A 10,931-nucleotide genomic window follows, 5' to 3' on the forward strand; every position below is an offset into this window, starting at 1 on the left:
CAATGGGTCTGGTTGTCTACACGAGATCTCCGCCTCCGACTCCCATGCAGAAAGCTCAGTCCCAGGTATGTGGGTCCCTTCCAAATTATTAAACAAATTACACCAGTTTCTTACCATTTGGCATTACCCGCTAATTATCACATTTCTCCCACTTTTCATGTTTCACTTCTCAAACCCGCTGGTGGTCCGAGAGCGGAGGAGGAGGAGCAGACCAGTGACCAGGGTCCTCCACCCATCATGGCTGACGGCGAGGAGATTTACCAGGTTCGAGAACTACTCGATTCCAGACGTCGGGGTGGCATCCTCCAATATCTGGCGGACTGGGAGGGGTACGGCCCGGAGGAACGTTCCTGGGTCAATGCTAAGGACATCCTCGACCCTACACTTACTAACGAGTTTCATAGAACGCATCCGGATAAGCCGGCCCCTCGACCGCCTAATAAACTGCAGATGGATCCTCACTCTGCTGACGCCTCGTTACAATTAGATGGCGGCATGCATCCACGCATTCAGGTTAATGCTGAGGAGACGTTTCCTCTTTGTCCTCTTCTTCAGGGAATGAGGTTTACATGTAACCAAGACAAGGTTTACATGTAACCGAGATGTTCCCTTTCAGTCAGTCACATTGGATGTTACGTCGATACTGACGTATTGGGGTCCCTACAGAAAGCACTACAACCACTGAACTGTTACGAGATGCAAGTGGTGGTGAGCAGAAGCATGTCTAGACAGATGCAGTTGCAAGCCATAACTTTCCCAACACCCTAGGTAAGCCAGATAATCTTAGAAGAGTTGAATATAAGTTGTTACGGAATAAGTTGTTAGGCTTTTCTTCTTTCTCTTCTTTTTTTTTAAATGAAAACTTTCTCAGTAATGACAACTACACATTTGGGGAGCTGCGGAGCCACATCCTTCCCATAGGGAGGTGACATGTGGAGCATGCACACATGGACTGACATGAGGGCAGTTGTACATATTGAATGAACCAATGTGGTAGGTCCCACGGCGGTTGGTCCTCACCTGCCAGAGAGGTGCCGTGCACCAACGCCCAGGAAGAGCCAATGCTCCTAGTGGAGTGACCCCCCTTTCCCAGGGTGCCCTTCCATGTGCTCCTTATGTCTGGTATGCCAAGGTGATGGCATCCACTAGTGAGCCAACCTCTGCTTGGAGACGGCCTTTCCTTTTTGCTGACCTCCAAAGCAGATAAAGAGCTGTTCGGAGCTTCTGAAGCTCCGGGTGCAGTCCATGTAAATGTGCAAAGCGCAGATGGGACAGAGCAACGCAAGGGCCAGGTCTGCCGCCTCTGTGGGCAGTGCTTGCAAGTTCACCACCGGATCCTGGAAGGGAGTGGTGGGAACTTTGGGAACATATAAAGGCCGGGGTCTCAGGATCATGTGAGAGTCAGCTGACCTAAATTCAAAGCACATTTTGTTGATCAGAAATGCCAGCAGGTCCCCTGCCCTCATGGTGGAAGTGAGCGTGGTCAGGAATGTTAAGCTCAACTGACCCGAAGGCTCAAAGGAAGCTCTCTGTAGTCCAGTAAGGACCACAGAGAGATCCCAAGAAGGGATGAGCTGCAGTCTTGGAGGATTCAACCTCCTAGCCTCTCTTAGGAACCTGATGATCAGGTTGTGCTTCCCCCGGGACCTGCCATCCATTGTGCATGATGTGTCACAATGGCGGCAACATTCACTTTCAGGGTGGAAGGTGCAGCCTCCTCTCCAACCTCTCTTGCAGAAAGGAAAGCACAACACTGATCGGGCATTTCCAGGGGCTTCTAGTGAGAATAACACCACTCGACAAACATACTCCAGTTCAGAGCATAAGCCTGCCTAGTAGAGGGGGCTGTAGCCTGAGTGATAATGTTTATCACAGCCTGTGATGGGCCACTTAAGTCTGCCATGTCCCATCCAGGAGCCACACGTGTAGGTTCCAGAAATCTGGACACAGGTGCCAAATGGTGCCCCATCCCTGAGAGAGAAGGTCCATCCTCAAGGGGATTTACCAGGGAGGGGCTGTCACGAGGAGCATCAGGTCTGAGAACCAGGTATGGGTGGACCAGCAGGGCACAGTCATCAAGACCTGCTTCTCGTCCTCCTTGATCTTCACAGAATCTGTGCAATGTGGCTCACTGAGGGAAATGCATACTTGAGCAGACCCCAGGGGCAGCTGTATGCCAGTGCATCTGTGCCGGGTCAGGGGATGCGGTAGTTTGGGTCTTGGTCAGGGAATAAAACAGCTGGTAATGGGAGGACTCCATGTAAGAGAAAAGATGAGCTGGACCACCTGGGGGTGGAGTCTCCATTCTCTCGGGATGTCATGAGAGTGCATCGGCTGCACAATTGAGCTCCCCCGGAATGTGAATGGCCTGCAGTGATTTCAGCCACGTCTGACTCCAGAGGAGGAGATGGCAGGTGTTTTGCACCATCGCAGGTTGTCCATCTGGACGATCACATGCTTGCCATGAAGCAGTGGCTCCAACCAGTGTAAGGCAAGCAGCTCGAGCTAGCAACTCAAGGTAATTGATATGCCACTGCATTTGAGATCTTTGCTTAGGGGCCTGAGGCTGTGGCCCCCTAGCATACAGCACCCCAGCCCAATCTGGAGGCATCTGTTGTGACAACAACATGCCTCAACTCTTGTTCTAAGGACAGTCCTGCCCATAGAAAAACAAGGTCTTACCATGGGCTGAATAATGAATAAACGGCATAATGATCACCCGCCCATGCCATGTCCGTCTCGGGAATCGGCTGTGCAGCCAGTGCTAAAGTGATCTCATATGCATCAATCAAGCTTTATCAAGATAATAAAGAGATGCTCTGCACAGGGAAGAGCTTGCTATTTTCCCAGTTGACCTGAAGCACCAGATGGCTGTGGTGCCTGATCCCCATGCTCACACAACAGATCTCATGAATGAGCTAATTTAAGCCAGTCGTTGAGATGAGCACATTCTGCAACTTTGGAGAAGATGCAGGGAGAGCCCAAAGGGGAGGACATTGTACTGGTATGTTCGACTCTTCAAAGCAAACCAAAGAAATGGTCTGTGTCGAGGATGGATGTACACATGCTTCAGATCGATTACTGCAAACCAATCTTATGGGCGGAAAAATGCGATATTTAATGCTCATCTTGTCAGTAAAGCCGTTCTGTAATCAGCGGTAAATCTCCATCACGTGCGTGCTTTCACATTGAGCAGCATTAACTACACAGAGCCCTCGTCAGTGAACAACGGCTGCTCAATGTGAAAGCACGCACATGATGGAGATTTACCGCTGATTACAGAACCGGCTTTACTGACAAGATGCGCATTAAATATCACATGCGATTTATCGTGCAGCCCTAGTCTAGAGTGATTTTGCCAGCCCTTTTGCTCACTCTGGATAAGTACATTTCTTGGAGAGTGGGGAGGGTTGTACCAGTGATTCGCTCAGCAGTCCGGACTATCCTACGTAGTCTTCAGAGGTCAGATTTGGTAGCTGAGCTGAACCAGACAGTTATTGAAGTGCAGAGGAGGGATTGAATGATGGCAGAATGCCAGAGTAGAACTGTTTCAGCAGCTCCTGTACAGGGAGAAGAGCAGTGGGGAGAGAACACAACCCTGGGGGGCACCAGTGCTGATTGTACGGGTGCTGGATTAGAATTTTCCCAGCTTTACTAGCTGCTGCCTATCTGTCAGGAAGCTGTTGATTCACTAACAGATGTAGGTGGGCACGGAGAGAGAGTTAATTTGGGCAGGAGGAGGTTTGGGATGATAGTGTTAAAAGCCGAGCTGAAGTCCACAAACAGGATCCTCACATAAGTCCCTGGTCTGTCTAGATGTTTAGTCCTGTAATTTTGGGTGTCTTTGGGAAGGGGTGGTGGAGCATTTGAAGCATGAAGGGACTTCGCACAGCTCCAGTGAGCTGTTGAAGATGTGTGTGAAGATGGAGGCCCGCAGGTCAGCACAGGTTTTCAGAGAGGCTGGTGTGACACCGTCAGGGCCTGGTGCCTTTCTTCTCTTGTTCTTTCTGAAGACCTGACGCACATCATCTTCACTGATCTGAAGTGCAGGAGTGGGGGAGAGGGGGGTAGTTGGAGGTGTTAATGGTGTTTTTTCAAACCTGCAATAGAACTCATTCAGATCGTCTGCCAGTTGTTTATTCTCCACAGTGCTGGGGGATGGTGTCTTGTAGTTGGTGATCTCTTTCAGACCTTTCCACATTGAAGCCGTGTCATTGGAAGAGAACTGGATACTTAGCACAGGGCAGGCACAAGGTTGGAGCAGGCGGCAAACAATACACAGGAAGATCAGTATTGTAACATGGAGCATGACAACAGAGTTGAGAATCCACCTGCAGGCTTTATTTAAAAAAGGCGTAGTCAAACAGGCAGGGTCAAAATACCAGCAAACAGTAACATCGAAGGCTAGACAAAAGAGTAATCCACACAACAGGCAATGGTCAGGGCAGGCAGCTAATGATCACAAAACAAGGAATCAGTCTAGGGTCAAAACATAAACAAGCTTCTCGAACCTTGTCTGTGGTGTAAAAACACCCCTGGCCAAATGCCCCCGGAGGGCATCACTTCCCACTTTGATAATTACTGTAGTTACAATGTTCTGAACATCACATCCTTTCTTTTCCCTCAGATGTAATCAATCTAGGTGGTTAAATAAAAATATTTGGACTTTATATCTAAAAATTACCTCAACTTAGCAACAGCAAGCTTGTTAGCTAGACAGTTAGCATCAGCTAACATTGACTTATTTTCAGCATGGTTATGAATAAACATTTATATTTGTCTACTCGGCTAGTTGATCCAGATGCATAATAACTTAGGCTATGTGTGCTGACAAACAATATAAAAACAGATGTCACATAGGGCTAAATGCATAGCATTTTAGTAAAACTGCTAACGTTACAGCAGCGGGGAAGATGAACATGCATGAGTTATTTTATTTAATCTGTGTTATTTTAATGTTTTTTTTACCTAAAACATAGAGACACTGATGTTGATCTGTCTGCATTCAAGCATTTCAGTGGGCTTAAACAGATCACCCTTTACAGCAGATTTAGTTCACAAACAACTGACAGCTTTTACCTAAATATGATTTTCAGTTACAATAATTAATCCTAAAATTCGACATTAGTAACTTACTTTTAGCAGCATCAGTCGCGCACGCGCGTGCTCACAAGATCTCCCGGTTCTTACTTATGAATTCAGTTCACTGGAGACAAGTGACACTCGAGTGATCAAGAATATTCCAATGTACAATTAACCGTTCCTTTGATACCTCTGTCCTCATTTTCTATCCTTGCATCCTTCCCTCGTATCCTAAAGCCCTAAACACACTGCATGATTTTCAGCTGTCCCGGACGAAAGATTGGCATCGTGAAACAATTGTGGTGATTTCTGTGATCGTGGCTCCTAATCGATGCTCTTATGTTGTATAGTGAGAGAAGTTCAAAGATGGCCGTTGTCACGGTCTTGCGACCAAAGATAACCTATGATACAGCATGATCATCGCACAGTGTGTTTGCTGCTACGATCCACATTTACTGACCAACCAATAGAAATGCGACATGAAATCAACGCGGCATGGCGCTAAAACAAAACTGCTTACCTCAAGCTCTTATCCCTTCCTCTTTCGCTGCTTCCACTTTTTTTCAGCACACATAAAATATACAACTGCTAAAGTGTGATTTATCATGCTCTTTTTGTTTACCACTGGCACATGCTGATGACGTTTTATTATTCTATATTAATGCGTGTCATCATCGTACAGTCTACACACATGTCGTAGCCAAGTTTCTTGGATCCATTTCGCACAGTGTGACATGCAGTGATCTTATAGGATTGCTAAAATCGTGCAGTGTGTTTTGGGCTTAAGGGGGTGGAGCCAAGACGCAAGGAAAGGTAGCGAGGAAACATGGGCAGCATCCAATAACTTAAGGCTGTTTCACACTGAGTGCACTGTCCGCTGCTCAATATACAGCATTAAATTAAGATAAAGTTTGGTTCTACACCAGAAATACATCAGAATACATCTTGAAATATAAATAGAGGTACAATTAGCATCAAGCTAAATTTGAAAATGTGATTGTTTTTTGCTTAAAACCCACTTTAAACCATCATTGAGTGCTTGTAATAATTTCCATTGAGATCTAAAGTGGATTTGTATTCTATAATAGGCAGACATGCACTCTTTGTATGTTTTATAATGGATTGAACGCGACACTTGCTTCTCATTTGTCATAAACATCCTTTATTGTTATCTAAACATACAGAAAATATATCATCATAATCATATGTCTATTTGCTTTCATGTTTCATGTATAGATAAATGTTTCTCTCATTTTTTCATATGTAAAGGCAGGAGATATGATCCCATGATTAACAGATCTTGAGTGAACGCGCTCTAATAACTCATAACACTCGCACAGGTGGAAGAAAATGGACAGTGCTCTTCAGATCACATTCAGTGGAGCATTAATAGAAATTATATTCTGTATAAAGAACATGTGAGAATAAATCTGTTCTCAGATACCAAAGATAACAAGAACTCGGCATCCACTCTCTTCTCTCTCTGAACACTCTTCTTCTGTGTTTGTTTAGACTGGTTTTGGAAACAGCGTCACCACTCTCACCCTTTTGTGCAACAGCAGCTGCTCTGGGCACATGACCTAAGCTGAAATCTGATTGGACGGCCCGTTTCATCGCAGAGTGATGCGGAAAAAATCGACACAAAGGACGAAAAAAAAATCCTTGCTTTTTCGCGCCGTGAATGATCACACCTGGTGTGAATAGCTCCATAGGGATCTATTGTTTCGATTCAAACGTTTTCGCATTCAGTGTGGAAAAGGTCTTTTAGGCAGCTGGGGTGTGCGATAAGACGATTTTTGATCGTGGACAATTAAAATGTCTCCACGATCTGCTTTTGAAGAAATATCGTAGTATGGTGCTACAGCGCACATTCTATCAGCTGCAGTTCTGGCGCCTCCGGCTTAATATACTGTACAACGCGACATACATTCACATCAGTGTTAACCCAGCGGCAGAGTTACTCTCACAGGACACTGCGCTTATTCGCAATCACAAAAGTACATTATTTGCATGTGCTTTAAAGCCTTGCACATTAAAACTTAAAGCCTTGCCCTTTAAAACTATTTTAAAGGGATAGTTCACCCAAAAATGAAAATTTGATGTTTATCTGCTTTCCCCCAGGGCATCCAAGATGTAGGTGACTTTGTTTCTTCAGTAGAACACAAACAAAGATTTTTAACTCAAACCGTTACAGTCTCTCAGTCATATAATGGCAGTCAATGGGCTCCACGGCTTTGAGTCAAAAAAACATACACAGACAAAACCAAATTAAACTCTGCGACTCGTGACGATACATTGAAGTCTTAAGACACGAAACGAACGGTCTGTGCAAGAAACTGAACATTATTTATATCATTTTTTTTTACCTCTGATCCACCGCAATGTCCAACTGTCCAGAGCGCGTTCACAACATCCGGAGCGTGATGTGTGTATGTGCTCTGGCATAGTAGACGCATGAGCGGAAGCGATCTGTCACGCATATACGTCACTCATTGGATGTTCTTGCACAGACCGATCGTTTCGTGTCTTAAGACCTCAATGTATCGTCACGAGCCGCAGGGTTTCATTTGGTTTTGTCTGCGTATGTTTTTTTTTTTTACTCTCAAAGCTGTGGAGCCTATTGACTGCCATTATATGACAGACAGACTGCAATGGTTTGAGTTAAAAATCTTTGTTTGTGTTCTACTGAAGAAACAAAGTCACCTGCATCTTGGATGCCCTGGGGGTAAGCAGATAAACATCAAATTTTCTTTTTTGGGTGAACTATCCCTTTAAATGTTTAATTCGCGTGCTGGTCTGACGTGCGCTTTCTCTGAGCATGTACACCCGAAGCGCGCGCACTAAAAAACCTGTTAAACAGCGCCTGATCAGTGATCACTAAGTTATCTTTTGTGCTAATACTGTCAAAACACACAAGGTTTACATATAGACTCAGTTGGTTATGTCTAAAATGAAAGTAAACAGCTGAGAGAAAAACGGATGCGTGCCTGTATATTAGATGCGCGCAGCTCTTAAAGGGACAGTACTAAACATCCTGCCGACTGTCATTAAAGGGATAGTTCACTCTATAATTTAATTTCTGTCATTATTTACTCACATGTTGTCCCAAACCTGTAACTATTCATTTCTTTCTTGTGCTGAACACGAAAGAAGATATTTTGAAGAATGTGGGTAACCAAACTGTAGCTGGTCCACACTGACTTTGATGGTAGGAAAAAAATACTATGAAAGTCACTGTGGACCAGCAACTGTTTGGTTTTCAATGTTCTTCAAAATAGCATTCATGTTCAGCAGAAGAAAGAAACTCATTCATGTTTAAAACCACTTTTGAGTGAGTAAATGATGGTATAAAAATAAAACACTGTGGTAGAATTGACAGACAGATGACTTTTATTTTTGGGTGAAATATTGCTTTAATGTTAATAAAACAACAAAACACAAAGAGAGAAATCACTCACTATTCTTGACTGAAAAACTTTAATACAGTTGCTTTAATAGGAATCGATCTATATAGTGTTTTATTCTTATATTTGTTCATTCAATTTCTTGAATGATCCTGCTAAATACACCTATTGACCTAAAAATAAAACACTGTTTGTTTTATTTTTTTTTCTTATGTGTATTTGTATGTTTTGTTTACTGTGTGGAGACGTGCTGATATCGCGTTTGGTCTTGTTCTGTATCACGTATCTTGTCAGTGTCTGCGTTTGCTTGGCCATTTGTTGTGGAGAAAATAAGGAAAGTGTGTCCAGCTGAATTAATGTAGTATTTTATTAGAAGGGTATAAAAAAGCTTAGTTTACAGCCGTCGCATGATGGCCTCCTCGTGTGAAGACCGAAGAGTGTAAAGACCATCAACTCCAACGGGCAGGATAAGTATCGCTTTTTATTTCTCCTCTTTCCTATTACTTGTTTCAGATCTGTTTCAGTTTTTATAACCATTTCTTATTATGTATAAGTAAGTTGTTGTTTTTTAGCATGCAAGTGTTATTTTGTAGGATTACTGATAAATTACTGTCATTTGATTTGTATTTGTATTTGTTCTTTATTTTAATTTTAGTTAAATTATGTCTGAATTTATTATGTCTGTATAGGTCTTTTATTAAGTTTTTAGTTTTATTTAATTTGAGTTATTTTTAATACTTCAACAAACTAAATGGAAATGAAATAATATATATATTGAATTTATAAATGTGTATGTATATATATATGTATGTGTGTATGGTTGTACATACACATGTAGTTGTTTAATTTTGGTGTTTGGCTTAGTGTTATGGTAGAATCATTATTATACTCATACCTTTTGTTCTTTAATATTTTGAATTGTTTTGAGCTTTATTTCTTTTTTCATTTCAATGTTAAGTTTTGAAATTTTGTTGTATGCATTTGTCATTTTTATTTAATCTCTTTATTTTTTTAAATGTGTATCGGTAGTATTTATGAAGTTTTAGCTTTTAGTTTTGGATCTGTTTTTAGTTGTTTTAATACTACAATTGATTGCTTCTGTTGTCCTCATTTGTAAGTCGCTTTGGATAAAAGCATCTGATAAATGACTAAATAAATAAATTTGTAATGTGTATCTTTGTTCTTATTTTTTTATAAGAAAGATAAAATAATGACAAAGATTTTTATCTTCGCCCACTTTAGCCTAAATATCCGCCATTCTTTTTTATATTTTGTTACCTTGAAAGGCTTTGTCTTTATAATAGGGAAATTAGTTTGGCTGTAATGCTCAGACAACTTGCAAAATAGTAAAACCAACATGACAAAGAATCGTGATAAAATCGTGATATTTCTGAAAAAAGAAAAAGAAATTTGTGATATGATATTTTTGCCATATTGCCCACCCCTACTTGCTACCTCACTGCCTTATCAGGCAATGACTTTGCAGGCAGCGTTTTTGTACAAAGGCACCTCATGAAACTGATTCCAGACAGGCTTCTGAGGCAGCGTAATGATTTAATGATCTACAACAAAATAGAATGAGTTTTGGATGTGTGAGTGTGTGTGTGTGTGTGTGTGTGTGTGTGTGTGTGTGTGTGTGTGTGTGTGTGTGTGGAGTGTTTCTGTGTGTGTGTGTGTGTGTGCAGTGTTTCAGTAGTCCCACGGGAATGAGAAACAGGTGCACTGTAATCAGCGCCAGGTACGGACGGGGTCATGGGAAATGAAGTCTGTGGAGAAATTAATACTCCGGGGAGGGTGCCCTCTGGTGCCGGTCGAGAGGAACCACAGAGGCTGAATTCGTGACACTGGGCTTTAGTGCCATTTGGATATTACTCTTATGTGTTATGTATGATTTGGATTATGTAGTGATAGGATGTAGAAAGGATGTAGTGATATCTGGAGTTTCTGCACACTACCACTAGTACTCCATAGATCCATACATGTATTAATTTATTTATTAAAGGGGTCATCGGATGCAAAACTCACTTTTACATGTTGTTTGAACATAAATGTGTGTTGGCAGTGTGTGTTCACAACCACCCTATAATGATAAAAATCCACCCAGTGGTATTTTTTAATCTCTATAAATAATATCCCCTTTTTCAAATCAAGCCATTCTCTGATTCTTGGCTGTGTAACGTCACACAGACCCAGGCCCCTCCCACGATAGTTGATTGACACTGCCGTCTTACCGTAGACCCGCCCTGAGTGAGCTGTAACAGTCTGACCGCCACTGTTTCGACGCCGGAGCAGGGACATAAGCAAGAATGTCTCCTAAGTGATTGAGGTGTTTTGTTGTTGGATGTATGAATGAACATAGCATTTGTCATTTACTCCCGACATCTGAGCCACTTAAGACACAGAGGATTAATGTTACTTTCGTTTTTGAAGGGAATGCGCCCCCCG

The 10,931-nt window shown here is 42.5% G+C and overlaps 1 long non-coding RNA gene across 1 annotated transcript; it reads left to right on the forward strand.

The window, feature by feature from the left end:
- Positions 1 to 3,314: 3,314 nt before the first annotated feature.
- On the forward strand, positions 3,315 to 7,113 carry LOC107690087 (uncharacterized). The gene is made up of 3 exons (XR_001634397.1): positions 3,315 to 3,342; positions 4,207 to 4,208; positions 7,021 to 7,113. It is a non-coding gene; the product is annotated as an uncharacterized LOC107690087 (long non-coding RNA).
- The last annotated feature ends 3,818 nt before the right edge of the window (positions 7,114 to 10,931 follow it).

Source organism: Sinocyclocheilus anshuiensis, unplaced genomic scaffold, assembly GCF_001515605.1.
Source record: "Sinocyclocheilus anshuiensis isolate Anshui unplaced genomic scaffold, SAMN03320099.WGS_v1.1 scaffold2231, whole genome shotgun sequence".
Lineage (NCBI taxonomy): Eukaryota > Metazoa > Chordata > Actinopteri > Cypriniformes > Cyprinidae > Sinocyclocheilus > Sinocyclocheilus anshuiensis.